General features: G+C 33.9%; 1 long non-coding RNA gene across 2 annotated transcripts in view; it reads left to right on the plus strand.

Moving 5' to 3' along the window:
• Nucleotides 1-19,509, plus strand: part of LOC112678779 (uncharacterized) — a 58,158-nt gene that overhangs the window by 15,427 nt on the left and 23,222 nt on the right. The window contains exon 3 of one of the 2 annotated variants that reach the window (XR_007404908.1): nt 1,166-1,316. The exons of the other annotated variant lie outside the window; for it this stretch is intronic. This is a non-coding gene — a long non-coding RNA (uncharacterized LOC112678779). The remainder of the gene's footprint in view (nt 1-1,165; nt 1,317-19,509) is intronic. 2 annotated transcript variants of the gene reach the window in all.

Raw genomic sequence — 19,509 nt, forward strand, 5'->3', positions numbered from 1 at the left:
ATATCCAAAGGAATTAAAACCAGGATCGAGAAGATATATCTGCACTGCTGAGTTCATTGCAGCCTTTTTCACAACAGCCAATATGGGGAAACAAGTTATGTATCTGTCTTAATAGGTACAGAAAATGTGACACATGCAAATACATACACACAATGAAATAATCTGCTTAGCTATGAAAAATAAGGAAATCATAACATTTTCAACAACATAGATGAATCTGGAGGATGTTACTCTACAGAGAATAATCCAGTTATCAAAGGACAAGTACTGTATGATTCCACTCAGATGATGTTTCTAAAATAGTCAAACTTAGAAACAGAGAGTAGAATGATGCCTGGGAGGAGACAAAAATGAGAAGTTACTATAAAAAGTGGGTAGAAAGTTTCAGTTAATCAAGATAAATAAGATTTACAGATCTGTGTACAACATTCTGTATACTTTATTGTGTTAAAATATAGGTGTTCTTGCCACAATAAAAAAAGATCTTATGTTCGAAAAATATTATTTATGGGTGCTGAAATTTTAATTTCATATAATATCCACATGCTAGGGAATACTTTTTCTTTTTATCAGCCATTTTAAAAATGTAAAACCATTCTTAAGGTGGAGAGCATGTTGATTTGACACATTTATATAATGCAGTATGATTACCGCACTAGTGTTACCTGTAACCTCTATCATATCACATGATTACTCTTCCTTTTTGTGTGTGTGATGAGAACATTTAAGATGTACTCTTAGCAAGTTTGAAGTTTATAATATAGTACTATTGACTATAACCACTATGCTGTGCATGAGATGTCTGGAACTTAATTATCTACCAGTTGCAAGTGTGCGTGCCTTTGTTAATGGCACATGCATAATTTTTATGTTTGAAAAAGGGCATTTACAATTGTGGTAAAAGTGAAATAGTGTTTTTTATAAGATTAAGAAATTTTAAATTTCTTAAAATTTCTTTAAATTAAGAAAAAATGGGACTTCTTTCTCCATGTGTGTATCTGGACTTATTCACATGAATATATTAATATGTGCATAAGATACCTATTTTTCAGTAGTAATAAAGACACAATAGTTTTAACAGAGGTGGCAAATTTTGTTCTACATTTGATTTATAAATTTTTTATTTTCCAAACTAATCATTTTTATTTATTTTTTATTTTTTTAGATTTTATTTATTCATGAGAGACACAGAGAGAGGGCAGAGACATAGGCAGAGGCACTCTATCCCAGGACCCAGGATCACATCCTCAGCCAAAGGCAGATGTTCAACTACTATTTAGGGACATCCAGGTGTCCCTAAATAATCATTTTTATATGTGAGTAGTAACCTGTTCAAATAAGGAAAAGTCATTTATTTGATTGTCCCAGATTTATATCTTAAAATATATGTAATATAGTGAAATGCTCTTCCATTTATCTTAAATATCCTTTATGCATATATCATATTTTCATGAGACGAGTTTAGCTCAGTAAATCAGCACTTTTGCTTTAAAAAATGTTGAACGTAGCTGCTAAAATACTAGTGTATTTTAGTATTCTTTACTAGTTGTAAAACTTTGGGAGAAAATAGCAGTTTATTGGATGAACAGCAACTCACTCCCTCAATACAGTCCATTATTTCACATTACAAAATGTGAAAAGCTTCCAGAGAAAGGAAGCTTGTTGTCTCATGTTTACAAGAGGACTGCTGCAGCTCCAGTCATATCATACATCCCATATTAAAGGAATATGTAGGCAGAAATGTCTTTTTATGTAGGACTAGCCTCCTTTTTGTGTGTGTTTTTATCTTGAATGAAACCAGTTCCAGAATTTTTCTATAGAATTATTCTTAGGATTCGTCCAACTTGGTCCCATACATCCTATCACTTGTGATTAAAATATATCAAAAGATAATGGGTTAATAAGATGAGTTCAGACTAATAATACCTCTTTCTCATTTAGAAGAAGCGGTTAATGTGTTATTTTAAATTATATTGAAAATGGAGGGAATAGAGTAAAATTGAGAGAGGCATTTGATAGTTAATAAATTATGAATCCAGAGACTTGATCATTCTTCCCACCTACATCCCCCCAAAGACTTTAATCCTAGTGTCAAATGAATATAAATAGTTAATTAGACATCTAAAACTTTCAGAAATACTTCTATTTAACATCAGAGTCTCTTAGGATAAATGATTTTGGTGTCATTTTATTTCTGTATGGTGATATATTGAATGGCTAAATACAGAGAGGTAAGCATATTGGCAAAAGTCTTCCAACTTAAACATTAATGAAAATTAGAGAATAAAGCATGAACTCTAATTCTTTAACATAATCCTGTATGATTCGTGAATAAATAAAGCTCAACAATGGCTTCTTGAGGCAGACATTAGTTCATTAAAATGTTCTTTTATAAAATAATATCCATGCCAAGGCACATATCAAGGATTAGCTTTAGTTAAGGCAATTTCCCAAAGAGTTATTTGCTCTTCTTCACAATATTTTATATTTTAATAGAGGCACATTGCAGAGAGACTGAGTCCAAGAAATTTTAGTAACTTGACAGACTAATGTGTAGAGCTAATGTTAAAATCTAGGCATGATTAATTCATTCTTTCCTGAGTTTGAATTAGTCTTCTTTTTTTTTTTTTGAGTCTTCTGTTTTTACAAGTACACTAACGATAAGTTTTTCATTTTGTTATTAATTCTAAAGGAAAATAGCCATAAATATCCATTTATCTTTTTTTTTAATTTTTATTTATGATAGTCACACAGAGAGAGAGAGAGAGAGAGAGAGAGAGAGGCAGAGACACAGGCAGAGGGAGAAGCAGGCTCCATGCACCGGGAGCCCGACATGGGATTTGATCCCGGGTCTCCAGGATCGGGCCCTGGGCCAAAGGCAGGCGCCAAACCGCTGTGCCACCCAGGGATCCCTATCCATTTATCTTTTTAAACACCATTTTCTCTCCTGACATCTGCTCAAAATCTTCAAAGAGTGCTTGGTGTTTTAAAACAGTGGTTTCCAAATAATGTTTCTAGGGCTAGCAGCATCAATATTGCCTATAATTATATTATAAACTCAGGTTTATGGCCCCCACCTTGACATACACAATCTGAATTATCTGGGGGTGAGTCAAGAAATTCTCTTAACAAGTTTCCCTGTGATTCTTAGGCATTGTAGAGTTTGAGAACTACCATTTTAGTGTATGTGTTTTTAAGTAAATTTTGTACTGAACCCATAGGGTTTTTAAATCTAATTTTAATTTTGGTTCTTTAAGGAATATTTACAAGTATTAGCTTGGATTTGTTCTTCAGCATACAGTGGAATTCATATTCTATCATGATACAATTAAAAATGTTTTTATTTCCTGTTGGTAGTTTAGAAAATGGCATAAAAGAATGGCAAGACATTTAATTGCCTTAAGAACTATTACTAGATTTGCAGTAATTTTCATATATCATGAAAAATTAGAAGATTACTATTATGCATTTATACAGATAGGTATTAATACATAATATACACTATATGATCTATATATTAACTAATTAAATATAAAAGAGTAATGATCGACTTATGTGGAATTCTGTTTTTCAAACGGTCATGCCTTGATTACAATGTGTTTAAGATTGACATTTTACCTTTGACACCCTTTGTGGTCTGATTAAATATTTGTTTTGCTATTTCTTACATAATTAAAATGCTAGAAGATATGCAAAATCAATATTCTTTTATGTCCCTGCTAACAAAAGTTATATGCATTGTAATTAATATAATGTTTTTGATTACTGCTTTAACATCCTTACTCATAATTAGTTTTTATGATTCACTCTCAGTAGATTGTATGTTTTTAAGAGTTTATCCATTTTTTCTGGGTTGGCTAATTTGTTGGCATATAATTGTCAGTGTTTGTTGATGGTTTCTTCCACTGTGAAGAAGCTTTTTAGTTTTACGTAGTACCATTTACTTATTTTAGCTTGTTACCTTGCTTTTGGAATCAAATTTAAAAGTACATCACTTGGACCAAGGTCAAGGAGATTATCATCTATGTATTCTTAGAGGAGTTTTATGATTTAAGGTCTTACATTGAAGTCTTTAACCTTTTTTAAATTCATTTTTGCATATGGTGTAAGATAATGGTCCAGGTTCATTATTTTGCATATAGCTGTCTAGTTTTCCCAACACTATTTATTGAAGAGATTGTCCTTTCTCGGTTGTATGAACTTGTCTCCTTTGTCATAGATTAATTGATCATATATGTGCAGGTTTATTTCTGGGCTCTCTGTTGTGTTCTCTTGATCTATGTACCTGTTTTTAAGCCAGTATTATATTGTTTTGATTGCTATAGCTTTGTAATATGGTTTGAAATGAGGAAGCGTAATAACTCTGGCTTTGTTCTTTTTAAGACTGTTTTGGCTACTCGAGGTCTTTTGTAGTTCCATACAAATTTTAGAATTATTGATTCTAGTTTTGTGAACAATGCCATTGGAATTTTGATGGGGATTACATTAAATCTAGATTTAATTTACTAGATTACAAAGTAGATTACTTTGGACAGTATGTACATTCTAACAATATTAAACATTCCATGAACATGAAATTGTTTCCATATATTTGTGTCTTCTCCAGTTTCTTTCATCAGTGTCTTAGAGTTTTCAGAGTACATGTGTTTCACCTGCTTGATTAAATTAATTCCTAGGTGTTTTATAATTTTTTCGATGCAAATATAAATGGATCGTTTTCTTGATTTCCCTGATAGTTTATTATTAGTGTGTAGAAATGTAACAGATTTTTGTATATTAATTTTGTTTCCTGCAACTAACAGAATTCACTTATTCTAACAGATTTTTTTTTTCCTTCTGGAGTCTTTAGGGTTTTCTGTATGTAATATGTTATTGGCTAATAGTGACAGTTTAACTTTTTTTCCAGTTTGGGTGCCTTTTATTTCTTTTACTTGCCCAATTGGTCTGGCTAGGATTTTCAATTCTGTGTTGAATAAAAGTGGGTATGGGCATACTTGTCTTACTCCTTTTATTTTTTTTATAAATTTATTTTTTATTGGTGTTCAATTTGCCAACATATAGAATAACACCCAGTGCTCATCCCGTCAAGTGCCCACCTCAGTGCCCATCACCCAGTCACCTCCACCCCCTGCCTACCTCCCCTTGCACCCCCCCCCCCCAGTTCGTTTCCCAGAGTTGGGAGTCTTTCATGTTCTGTCTCCCTTTCTGATATTTCCCACTCATTTTTCCTTTTTGTTTTCTTTTTTTAGAGAAGGAGAGGGGAGAGGGGTTGAGGGGCAGATGGAGAGGGAGGCAGAGAGAATCTTAAGTAGGCTTCACAACCAGTGTGGAGCCCAACATGGGGCTTAGTCTCACAACCCTGAGGTCATGACCTGAGCCAAAATCAAGAGGCAGACACATAACTGACTGGGACACCCAGACACCCCTACTTATCTTATTCCTGATCCTATAGGAGAAGCTTTCAGGTTTTGATAGTTGAGTATGAGAGTAGTTGTAGGGTTGTCATATATGGCCTTTTTTTGTGTTGAAGTATGTTCCCTGTATACCTACTTTATTGAGCATTTTTATAGTAACTGGATATTAAATTCTGTCAGGTGCTTCTTTTCAGTAGCATGTTTAATTTCTATGTATTGGTAATTTTTCCAGTTTTCTTATTATAAATAATTTCTAGTTTCATACTATTGTTATTGGAAAACATGCTTGATACATTTTCAGTATTTTTGAATTGATTGAGACTTTTTTTGTGACCTAACATGTAATCTGTTTTGGAGAATGTTTCATGTGCCCTTGAGAAGAATGTGTATTCTGCTGATTTTGGATGGAATGTTTTGCATATTTCTATTAAGCCTATCTGGCATGATGTGTCATTTCAGGCTAATGTTTCCTTATTTATGTTCTGTCTGGATGATCCATTCATTAATGTAACTGGGGTGGTAAAATTCCATACTAATGTTGTATTCCTGTCTATTTCTCCCTTAAGAACTATTGATAACTCTATATGTTTTGGTGCTCTTTTGTTAGGTGCATATATGTTTGTAAATGTTTTATCTTCTGGCTAGATTGGCTCCTTTATCATTTTGTAGTTACCCCCTTGTCTTTATTATAGTCTGTCTTGAAATCTGTTTTAACTGATACGAGTATAGCTACACCTTACTTTTAGTTTCCATTTTCATGAAATATCTTTTTCCATCCCTTTACTTTCAGTTTGTGTGAGTCTTTACTTCTGAAGTGAGTCTCTTCAGCAGTACAGCTAGAGAGTGCATAGGCTTTAAGCTTTAGGGGATTGAGGGAAAGTGTCTTAACTGCTCACTTGCTCACAAACTTTAGCTGTGAAGCAGGAGAGCTCTGCAAACTATTTGGGCGCATCTACTGCAGCCAAAAAGTGAGGGAATGTTGCAAATGCCCATACTCTTGTGCGTTGGCAAGTCCTACCACATCCCAGCTAAACAGCAAGAGGGTGCCATATTCAGGTTTGCCCACCTTTGTTAGCAGGCTATGTGGAGAATACAGCAATGGTATCCACCAGCACCTCTGTTTCCGAAGAGTGTCTCAGCTATCTCCCATTCCTTTACCAGTGTACCCAGATCAGCAAATGAATCTTCCTTACATACAGTCTTGGTGCTTTTCAAACTGCTGTTTCATTCACTGTCTCAGGGCAAGTGTGACTGCACACAAACCTTCTAAAGGGGAACCCAGTTTCCTCTAGTAATTTGGGACTCCTGGATGTCAGTCTCTGGTTTGCTAAGCCAGGCATTCTGGGTGCTCTCTGATGCAGATCCCAGGGGCCAGGGTGCCCGATGTGGAGCACCACCTCTCTTTCTTCTGGATAGAGTACCTGGCTACTGAGATCTCTCTCCCTGTTGTGTCTTGCCATGCTGAGGGTAGGTTTTTTTTGTGAGACTGTGTCTCTGCCTGTCCTCCTGTCCTACCCATCTCAGTGTGGTTCTTTTGTCATTTGTTGTGGAGGAGCTAGCTGTTCATCCGGTTTTCATATTTTTTTCAGAGGGAAATTATTTATATGTAGTATTAGATTAGGTATGTCTATAGGAGGTGATCAGTTCAGGAATCTTACATTATTTTCATCTTGGACCCCTCTCTTTCATGAATTACTGATTTTCTGTTGTAGTAGGTTTTGATTTCTTTATCTTTTGAGTATCTACAGTGGATTTTTGCTTTGTAGTTACCATGAGACTTACATAAAACATTTTATGGATGTAACAGTAAGAAACTATTTTAAGTTGTAACAACTAAGATTATATGCAAAAACTATGTCTTTTACCTCCCCCAAGCCATTTATATCTTTGATATAATAATTTATCTCTTTTTTAAAACCTATAATTAATAAATTATTATAGCTAGGAGTTATTAATATTTTTTTTCTTTAATCTTTGTACTAGAGTTATTAGCACACCTTTATTTGCCATATTAGCATATTCTCAATTTCAATATGTACTTAGTTTTACCAGTGTGTTTTATATTTTTGTATGTTTTTATATTACCAGTCTGCCCTTTTATTTCAGTTTGATGAACTCCTTTCAGTGTTTCTTGTAAGGTCGGTCTAGTGATGATGAACTCCCTCAACTTTTATTTGAAAGTCTTTATTTCTCCTTTACTTTTGAAAGATAACTTCGGTGGGTTAAGTGTTCTTTGTTGGCTGCTGTTTTCTTTCAATACTGTATAACACAGTATCTCTCCTGGCCTCCAAGCTTCCTGCTATGAAAGCTGGTAATGGTCTTGGGTGTGTGTGTATGGGTTCCCCTATATGTGAGTCTTTTTTTCTCTTGCTATTTTAAGATTCTCTTTGTCTTTGATTTTAGACAGTTTTATTATAATGTATCATAAAGAAAACTGAACCTGCATATCTATAACTTGCCCAGATTTGGGAAATTCTTAGCCATAAGATCTTTAAATAAGTTTTCTGCCCCTTTCTTTTTCTCTTCTTCTTAAGGGGCTTTAATAATGCATAGATTGTTTCTTTTTGTGATATTCTATAGTTCATATAGACTTTCTTCATTCTTTTATTTTTGTTCTGATTAGATAATTTCAAATAATATGTCTTCTACTTCACGGATTATTTTTTTCTGTTTAGATCTTCTTTGATGCTCTCTGTTGTAGTTTACATTTTATTCATTGCTCTCTTAGCTCTAGAATTTCTATTTATTATTTTTATCTAAACTTTTCAAGTTTGTTCATGTGTTGTTTTCTTGGTATCAGTGAAATATCTTTGTGTTTTTTTCTTGTTGCTTACTGAGCTTCCTGAAAACAACTATTTTGATATCTTTATCAGGCAAATTGCAGATCTCCATTTTTTGGTGTAAGTTAATAGAAAGTTATCTTTTTTTTTTTTTTTTTGTAATGTCACGTTTCCATCATTTTTTTTTACCATATTTTTTGACCCTTGCATTTGTTGTCTTTACATTGAAGAAATAGTTTCCTCCTCCAGACTTTACTGACTGGTTTCAGGAAAGATATACTTTCCATCAGCCTTGTCAGAGATTCTGACTTCAACCTTTTCTATGGCTATGCCTGCTCCACACTTCTTATTCTTTCTTAAGAGTGTGTGTCTGCAAAGCCAAATTGGTTACTGACAGTCTCTTGTTTGTTTTTTAATTTGTAGAGTTGAGTTGGCTTTCTGTGTGTGCTCACTAACTGTCTGCAAAGGCCCATTCTCAGTGCTGTTGGGGATATGCACATGGAACTCACCATGGGGCCAGGGCATGTATGGGCAAAGCATGTGGAGTACTGGGGTGACTGTGGACCAGATTAGGGGTCAGATATGGCATACCTAGTAGCCTATGGTCTGGCTTCCTGATGTAGTTGTGAAACAGTAAGTAGGATCTGTGTCCCTTTGATATATCTTATTTCAGGATACTATACTCCAAGCTTTTACCACCCCCCAGTCATGCAGCACTTTACCACCCCCCTCCCCCGTCATGCAGCACTTGAATGCAGACTTATTCAAGATGGGATAAGAAAGAAGTGGGCCTCTTCATCAGCTTTTTGCACAGCTTGAGAAGCTGGTTGCTCACTCACATACTTTTAGTTTCCCCTGTGGGAGAAATTATGGGCTGAATTGGTCAGTCTTGGCACTGAGCTGTGCCACATTTGGGCAGGGATGGTGCAAGTAACATGAAACTCTCTCCTATTCTCTGTAGTATATCCGATTTCAGATTCTTTTGCTCCAACTTTGTGGTAGAACTTCTTGACTCATGGACCTCCACAGAAGCTCTCTTATCCCTGGGCAATTGTGAGAATTGGTGTTCTCTGAGGGGAAGGTGGTAGAAAAGTCCCTATCATCATTTTGATGATTTTATTTCTCTACTTGCTTCTGATTATATAAGTTTAACAATGGAAGTATACTTACCATTACCCATGGCAATGGAGAGGAGAGGATGTGTTTGTGATGGACATGAGTGAGTAGAAGGGGATAAGAAATATTTTTAATAAATGAAGAATAAATGTTGAGCAAATATATAGTTATAGGAAACTAAGCAACAAAAACACTAAAATCTTAAGTGTAAAGGATCTTAAGCAAGGAGGGGTATCCTGACACAAATTGATGTCGGTCCCAGAATATTTCCCTTTGCTGAATTAGAAATAGAACCACTTCCTATTGAAGACAATTTAGAAACTAGTATGTATAAAAAGTTCTATTAAAATATGTATAGAAAATATATATAATTTAATCATAATAAACATTTGCTTCTTTTTCATGCTATTTCATAAGACATGTATCCGATGATCAATGTGTTTCCAAAGTATATTGCTACATTATGTTTTATGTAAAATATATTAAATTGAATTAAAAGTTAATTTGTAAATGTGTGTTAGGGATAGTTTAATACTTGAAATTTATTTTGATTAAATATCATCTTAAATTGATAATTAAGTGCCATGTAGTTGTTAGTGCCAACACAATTGACTGAAATTTCTGCAGTTTTCCTGCCAAAGAAAAAAGGATCAGTAATCAACGTATATCAGAGTCAAATTCTTAAGTCCTTAGTTGCTGTTAAAGGGTACTAAGATGTGAAAGCTTACTCTGGTTAATTAATAAAAACTCTAGCAACTATGCAAAAAAATGTATTTATATTGAACAGTAATAGGAAAATAATACCAGAGTTACATATTAGTCCCTTTAGAACATTTTAAAAGCATAAGAAAACTTTGAAATTCCACTTTAAAGCTACTAAAATTTACATTCCTATGACTTGTATATTATTTTGCTTTTCAAATTGTTAACTTTACTTTCAAAAGCTACAAATCATTTTCCTAACACAGAAAACTTAATTTATGCAGCATACCAACAAATACTGCAGCTCTTCTGTGAGGAATAACCAAACAGATTTCCAAATTCAAGAATCCCTGAAATTCAGAAGTCCTCATTATTGGCATTACACCTCAATTGCTAATTCATGTATTACACTATTTCATGCTGGGTAGTTACTCTGAAGTTTGTGCCAACTCAGTTGTTATCCATCTTAGTAATAAGTTCTGCTAAAATCATTTCCTTATTGAGAGTAAATTGTCCTATTCAGAAGCATCAGTCATGAATATAAAATTTTAAATATACTTAAAAATACAGTAGAACTACCAAAGATAGGTAATGAATGCTGTACACTTGCAATAAGCAATTGATTTATATTAAACCTGCAATTCTTAGTAAAACATGCATGATCATTAAGGATGAGTAGGATATTAAAATAAATAATTACTGGGCTTAAATTCTAAGAAAGAGCACACTAAACAGTCTTGTTTTTAGAGTTAAAATCTTTTTTGATAGTTTTTAAATGTAGGTTACTTTTATCTGAGCTCAAAAAAATGTGTATATTAGTCTTCTCATTTTCTAAAAACTACTTTTAAATGATATTCTACGTCTACCTCCTATTAACTTGTTAATATATTTAATTAGTATTAGAAGTATAGTTAAATTTGCTGTCTGATACTTTTAGCATCTTGATACTTTTTAAGAGGCTCTTACTACTGGACTTCCACTTCTTAAGTTATCCTTATTTCCTTTATTCAAATGAACAGCTAATTAATAGCCTTATTCTGTATTTGAAGTGGAAACTCATTAACCAAAAGTTCCCTGTATGAAATGTTGGTCTTTGAAAATATTTACTCACATTTTTCAAATTAATTTGGCACTTTTTTTCCTCCTCTCTTCTCCTTCACCACTCAGCCCTGTGCACTACACACCCCCCCACACACATGCACACAAGCACATGTACACACATACACTCCCACACACCATTCTGCCTTCATATCTTTAAATCCCTCACTACCATATAACTATGACTCCCCTGCTTTATTATTCTTTTAAGGAATATGGTGTTCCAGATTTTCACTAGTGATCTTTTTTTAAAATATTTATGTATTTACCTATTTATGTATTTATTTACTTATTTACTTAATTATTTATGAGAGAGAGAGAGAGAAACAGGCAGAGGGAGAAGCAGGCTCCATGCAGCCTGACGTGGAACTTGATCCTAGGTCTCCAGGATCACGCCCCAGGCGGAAGGCAGCGCTAAACTGCTAAGCCACTGGGGCTGCCCTTCACTAGTGTTCTTATTTACCATCCAGGGTGGTACAGAAAGTATATTCATGACTGGAAGAGAGAAACACATACACACACCCCAAGTACTTATTTTCTTCTCTACAAATAAAGCACAGAGCCTCTATCTAAAGTCCATAGGTTTTTACTGCATGTCTTCCCTCAGCGCAGTCTCCCATCTTGCTTTGCTAAAATATTCTCCTAACTGGTCCTTCTGCTTCCATTCTTGCTCCCTATTGGAGACTGAATGCATCCCCCTAAAAGATAGGTGGGAATCTTAACCACAAGTGTGGTTGTACATGTGACCTTGTTTGGAAATAGTGTCTTTGTAGATGATAGTCAGTTAAGATGAAGTCATCCTGGGTTAAGGTGGCCCCTAATGTAATGATTGATATCCATATAAGGACATTTGAATACAGAGACACACAGGGAGACCACTACATGAGCTGCCTCAGAGACTGGAGCAAAGCACCCACAAATCAAGCAACTTCAAGGATATCCGGCAACTGTCAGAAGCTAGGAAAAAGCAAGGAAGGATCTTCCCCTGAGAATTTCAGAGAAAGCATGTCCAACACCTTAATTTCGGACTTCTTCTGATTTGAGAGAGAAAAAATATACTATTGTAAGCCACCCAGTGTGTAGTATCTGTTATGATGGTCCTCAGAAACTACTACACCTACTTTCAGTTTGGTTTCAACAGAATGGCAGTAAGATCCTTTGTCCGCATAACATATTCTTAAGAACTCTGAGTTATATTTAAAAATGCAACTAAATCTTGTCCCTTTTGTGCTCAGAATGTTCTAGTGTCTCCACAGTTCTCTTACAGTAAAGCCATTATATTATAATTTCTGTAGGTCTCTATTTAATCTGATCCTTGTTGGGTCTCCTGTCTCAATTTCTAGACTTCCTGCCTTAATCACTCTTTTTTAAGCAACTAGCCTTTTTACAGTTCCTAAAACATAGCTGGAATTTCATTTTTAGGCATTAGCATTGTGGATTTTTTGTGCTTGGTATATTTTTTGCCCAGAAATTCATGTGCTTAACTCCTTCCATTATTTGTTTTTGCGGTTGTCATTGCTTCTTCCTACATTATTTTAACTAGATTTTTATCTTCCAAAATTCTGTAAACTTTAATAAATTGTTTTTGTATATTTGATATCTTTTCCTGTAAGATATATGTAAAAATCATTTCAATTTTCGCTGCCACATCCAGTATAGTAGCCACTAGCCACATGTAGGTTTTGAACCTTTTGATATTTAGATTTAACATGTGCTTTAAAAGGGAAATACTTGCCAGGTTTTATACCAGGTTTCAAAAACTTAATATAAAAAATAACATAAACTATGTTAGCAATATTTATATATTGATTCGATTTTGATATTTTAGATATAGGGTTAAATAAAATATGAATTTTAATTGTTTTCAACTTTTTAAAATGTGACTTCTAGAAAATTTTAAATTTCATGTTCCTCTCACAATTCTAGCCTGCATTAAATTTTTATTGGAAGAGTGGTGATCTGGATAAAGCTGATCTTTAAAGGTTGGGAAAGTAGGTAGAGATGAATGAGTGCTAAAGTGCTAATGCTTCTTAGGAAACACGTTTATGTTTTATGAAGGACTTTCTGAATGCACTTTCTTAATACATTATTTCATAGTAATTTTGGTGACAATGTAAAGTCAATTGGGGGCACATTTTAAGGAAGTCTCAAATTAGAAACTGCTTATTTTGTGAGCTCAGTTTTATGAATTGAAATAGGACAAGTGTATAAAAATAGATATATTAAAAATGTTATGTACCAAAAACAGAATGCATAGCTTTAAAATTGCATCTTAATTTCAAAAGAACATTTTTAGTGTTTCTTATTTATACAACCTTGCTTTACACCATAAATCTAGCTTTAAAGTACATGTAGGGATGCCTGGGTGGCTCAGCAGTTGAGCATCTGCCTTCGGCTCAGGGCGTGATCCCACGGTCCCCGGATCGAGTCTCACGTTGGGCTCCCTGCATGGAGCCTGCTTCTCCTTCTGCCTGTGTCTCTGCCTGCCTCTCTCTCTGTCTCTCATGAATAAATAAATAAAATCTTAAAAAATAAATAAAGTACATGTAGTTCACGTGCTATGCTTCTGGAAGAGCTTTTGATCAGCTGATATAATAGAATATTAGTAGTCAGGGCACCTGAGTGGCTCAGTTGGTTAAGTATCTATCTTCAGTTCAGGTCATGATCTTGGAGTTCCAGGATTGAGTCCCCCAATCCTCAGGCTTCTGCCTAGCAAGGAGTCTGCTTCTTCCTCTCCCTCTGCCCCTCTCCTTTCCTATGCTCTCTCACTCACTCTCTTTCTAAAATAAACAAAATAGAATATTAAGTAGCCATCTAAATATACAGAATTAGAGTTAGATTTTTTCCTCTATCCATGAAATAGACTGTTATTTTTAAACAGTAGAAATCAGAAAAATGTCATTTCATCATATTTCGAAAACTAATGCACTGTGATAAAGTATACATTAACTTTGGTGCATTGATGGTGCATGCAGTTGTTCCATGACACATACATTACCACACATGGACATACCAACAAGAAGTGAAGGCTGTTAGCCTTTGGCCAAAATTAATTCCTCCCACGTTCTATTATAATGGGAGCTACAGCCATCTTATAGTGACTATATTTCCCAGCTTATCTGCTGTGAAGCGTGGCCTAAGACTAATCTCTTGATAATGGAAAGTGAACTAAATTATGTATGACAATTTTGGGTCCAGTCTTGAACATATTAGTTATCCACTCTTCCATACTGTCCACACCTTTTCATAACTTTGAAAGTGGACTCTAGAAAATTCAGTTTGATACTACAGACGAGGCCAATGCACTGTGGGATAGCAGAGCAATGCTGAATGAATCCATGGAGCGGAATTGTCTTGCCAACCTGGACCTCTTACCTCAGGACAGTTACATAGAAGATTAAATTCCTATATTCCTTAACCCACTATATTTTGGGAACCCTTTGTACTACAGCTTAGCCTTTAGCCTACTTAACTAATTGTTGCATCTAGAAAGTTTCTCAAAGAGCAAAGAAGACAGTTTTTATAGTAGTTTACTTTGAATTATTTGTTGTCACACATACACATGCACAGGGAATGGATTATTTAATTCCATTAAGATTATTTCCCCCTTCTTAAAACTATTCACCCATTCCCAATTGCTATAGTGTAATCAAATTACTCAGCTTTTACTTCTGTAAAGGATTCTCACATTCCATTGAGAACTAAATGTGGTGATTTGTTCTCATGAAATTCAATACAGTGTGGTCTAAGTTTGAGCCTATTTGTTCAAAAGCTTTTGTGATAGTTTCTTAGTTCAGTGATACCCAGTTTACCAAGTTCTCTTTCTTTGCACTTACTGTTTGGATGGTATACCATTGGTGGCACAGCATCTCATAGAGGTCAGAATTGGAGTTTGACAGTCCTGAAGCTACACTCTCAAGTTTTATACTCTGTGTCCTTGGGAAAATTATTCTCCTTCTTAAATGGAAATGAAGACATCATGAGCACCTTAACTCAGGAACTGGTTCTGGGATATTTGATACGGTAATATGTGTAAGTTGTTAAGCATAGTGGCAGGTACATAACAAATTAATTCATCTGTTCTATTTTATATATTTCCAAAAATGATACAAGTTTCTGTTAGCTTGCCTTTTAAAAATTTCTTTATTTTAATTTTAATTTTTTAGATTTTTTATTTATTTGAGACACACAGAGAGAGAGAGAGAGAGAGAGAGAGGCGGAGAGAGAAGCAGGCTCCATGCAGGGAGCCCAATGTGGGACTTGATCCCAGGTCTCCAGGATCACGCCCTGGGCCAAAGGCAGTGCTAAACCACTAAGCCACGGGGCTGCCCTTTTAACCCATTGAAATGTTAAGAATTCTTGATAAAGTATCTTGTTAAACAAGATCTCAAAATACTCTGTATCAGGCAGCTCAGGTTGCTGTAACAAAATGCCATAAATGCATGGCTTATCAACAACAGAAATTTATTTCTCACAGTTCTTGAGGCTGAAAATTTGAAATCAGAATGCCAGCATTGTTGGGTTCTGATGAAAGTTCTTTTCTGGGCTGCAGATGGCTAACTTCTCATGGTATCCTCATGTGACAGAAAAAGACAGCAAGCTAATTCTGACCCATATAAAAGTACTAATCTGATTAATGAAGGCTCCACCCACATGACCTCATCTAATTCTAGATTACCTTAAAAGGCCCCAGTTCCTAATACCATCTCATTAAGGGTAGGGTTTTAACATTTGAATTTTGGAGGTACACAAACATTCGTTGTATAACATATCTTACCTGAAACTCTTCCTTATCTGTTAATTGTAATTTCTCTTTCTGGAGATCTTGACAGTTCCAAATCAATTAATCCTTTTCTTTTCTTTTCTTTTCTTTTCTTTTCTTTTCTTTTCTTTTCTTTTCTTTTCTTTCTTTTCTTTTCTTTTCTTTTTTTCTTTTCTTTTCTTTCTTTTCTCTTCTCTTCTCTTCTCTTCTTTTTTTTCTTTTCTTTTCTTTTCTTTTCTTTCTTTTCTTTTCTTTTTTTCTTTTCTTTTCTTTTTTCTTCTTTCTTTCTTCTTCCTTCCTTCCTTCCTTTCTTTCTTTCTTTCTTTCTTTCTTTCTTTCTTTCTTTCTTTTTTTTCTTTTCTTTTCTTTCTTTTCTTTCTTTCTCTTTCTTTCCTTCCTTCCTTCCTTCCTTCCTTCCTTCCTTCCTTCCTTCCTTCCTTCCTTCCCATCACATTGACTTAATCCTCATGTTATATTCATTATATATTAGAATTGTTTACTGGATTTGTCAAGCTTTCTAGTCCACACATACTTATTTAATACATAAATTGTTTGACAGACCTGTTGCTGGGAAAATGAAGGAAAACAAGAAGTCATTCTCTAACTCATAGAAATTGTAGGAAAATAAATTTAAAGAAATAAACATACAATTTTATGCTCATGTTAACATACCAAATCATTTTTATTATATTTTTGGACTTAAAATTGATATGTTCTCATTGATGAGTTTTGATAAATATATATATATACCCACAATCCAAATCAAGATAAAGAAAATTTCCATAATCACAAAATTTTCTTTTTTTTTAATTTTTTTTTTAATTTTTATTTATTTATGATAGTCACAGAGAGAGAGAGAGAGAGGCAGAGACACAGGCAGAGGGAGAAGCAGGCTCCATGCACCGGGAGCCTGATGTGGGATTCGATCCTGGGTCTCCAGGATCGCGCCCTGGGCCAAAGGCAGGCGCCAAACCGCTGCGCCACCCAGGGATCCCCATAATCACAAAATTTTCTTCATGATCCTTTGTAGTCAGGATTCCCAACCCTGGGAACTTGTAACCATTTGTCTTTTTTTGTTTCTGTATTTTTGTCATTTTCATAAGGGCATAGGAATGAAATCATGCAGTCAGTAGCTTTGTGTGTCTGTCTTTCTGTTAGCAAAGTGCTTTGAGATTCACCAGTATCGTGTTTTTTAATTTTATATATTCTCCCATTGAATTGATCATCAGTTGATGGGTATTTGTGTTCTTTCAAATATGTGGCTATTGTTTTTTTTTTATTTTTTTTTTATTTTATTTTTTTATTTTTTTTATATGTGGCTATTGTGAATGAAATAGCCACAAATATTGGTGTAGAGGTCTTGTCAACATGTGCACATTTCATTTTCTTGGACACATACCTCAGTGTGGGGTTGCTGGGTCATATGATAAGTGTGTGTAAAACCAAAACTATTGAATTCTTTTCCAGTGGGTGAATCACTTTGCATTCTCACAGTTGTGTGTGTGTGTGTGTGTATATATATATATATATTTTTTTTTTCCCTTTCCTAAATGTTCTTGTCATCTCTTTTTATTATTGGGTTAGATTTTGTTTTTATCTTTATTTTTGCTTTTGATTTTTCCTGATCCAGTAGCTCTGTAATAGTATCACAATGCTTTTTAATTTGCATTTCCCAAATGACTAATAGTAGTAAGCATCCTTTAATGTATTTGCTTGACTTTGCTGTTTTTTCAAATCTTTTGGCCATTTAAAATTTTTTTTTCTTTCATTTTTTATTCATTTAAAGAATTATTTCATTTTTCTTCTTAGCTTGTATGCTTTCTTTATATATTATGGGCATCTGTCCTTTCTCAGATAAGGGTTTTGAATTTTTCTCCAGTGTATGGCCTGCTTATTCATTTCCTTAACAAGGTCCCCCCCCCCCACGAAGTTCAGGTTATCATTATTTTCTTTTACAGTTTATGCTGTTTGTCCTACCTATAAAATTTTTAACGCAGGCCACAAAAATTTCCTCCTACTGTTTCTTAAAAATCTTATTTTTCAGATGTTGAATTTACCTCTTTGAGTTATTAAATTAATTTTATATAGGGAGTAAAGTGGGAATTGAGTCTTGTCTTTAGCCCAGGCTTATCCAGATGGTGCAGTATAAATTTTTTTTTAAGTAATCTGTTCACCTTGAGTTTACTTGATACTTTTTTCATTCAGCAATTGATATATATTTGTGGCTATATTTCTAGGCTATATATTTAGTTTTATTGCTATGTTAGTTTATCCTTACACTAATTTCATAATGTCTTTATTGGGATATTTTCAAAATTGCTAACCTCACTTATTATTAGCTCTTTGTGCATTCTCTGGAATTTACAGAGTCTTCATGATGTTTACATATAGGCAATTGTGTTTCAACTTCTATGCTTTTTGTCTTATTTTATATTACTGGATAAGTCCTCTAAAAATTATTGAATAGGAGTGATGATTGGATATCCTTTCTTGATCCCAATGATAGTAGGAAATCAGTCTTTAACTATTAAGTAAGATGTTATGGGTAAGTTTCTTATAGATGGACTTTGTTAGATTAAAGAAGTCCCCTTTATTCCTGTTTTTTGGTGAGAGTTTGAAGTTAAATTCTGTGTTTGATTTGCTAATATTTGAAATATTTGTTTCTATATTCTTAGTACAGTTTTTCTTATAATGTCTTTTTTTATTATTTTGGTGTCTACATAATTCTAGTCTCATAAGCTAACAGGGTTCTTTACTATCATTTTTTTAGGAATACTATACAAAATGGACAATATTTCTTTAATGTACGATTCACAGTGAAGTTATTTAATCATAGAATTTTATTTGTGGGATGATTTTTAACTCCAACTTTCACTTAAATAAATGAAGAGGAGGCTATTCAAATGTATATATATCTAAATATGATACATATATTTTGTATATATATCAGAGATAAGGAGAAGGAGAAGTATTGCAAAGTTTATTGCAATTTTTTCATGTTTTAGAATGTCATCAGTTTCTAACAAATTTCACAAATAATGTAAGATAAAAGGTATTATAATCCCCTTACATATATTTTAAGATTTGAAGATAGTAAATTCTTTGTGGTTTTAAATATAGGATGTAATAATATTTTTGAAAATTTTTGTCATCTTTGAAAGTAATGTACAAAAGTATTCTGTTTCAACTAGTTGGTGTTAGTTATATATGACTTTATTCTAGGACAATTATAAAAAAATAAGATTTGAAAAAGTTTTAGGAAATTAATGTAAAAATTTTTTTTTTTTTTGTAAAAATTTTTAACAGAAAATATAGTGAAAATACTTATGCTAAGTATTGAGAAATAATAAGTTACTGAAAATTTCCTTTGGGAGTACCTGTGTGGCTCAGTTGGTTAAGTGTCTGGCTTTGTTTGGCAGGTCATGATCTCATGGGTTGTGAGATTGAGCCCTGTATCAGGCTCCTTGCCCAGTGGGGGGAGTCAGCTTGAAGACTTTTTCCCTCTGCCCCTCCCCCACACTCCACTTCTTCTAAAATAAGTTAATAAATTTTAAAAACATTTTCCTTTTAATTTGCATTAATTTTCTATTGCTGCTACAACAAATTACCACCTACTTAGTAACTTAAAAGAACACAA

This window comes from Canis lupus, chromosome 22 (assembly GCF_003254725.2).
Source record: "Canis lupus dingo isolate Sandy chromosome 22, ASM325472v2, whole genome shotgun sequence".
Classification (NCBI taxonomy): Eukaryota; Metazoa; Chordata; class Mammalia; order Carnivora; family Canidae; genus Canis; species Canis lupus.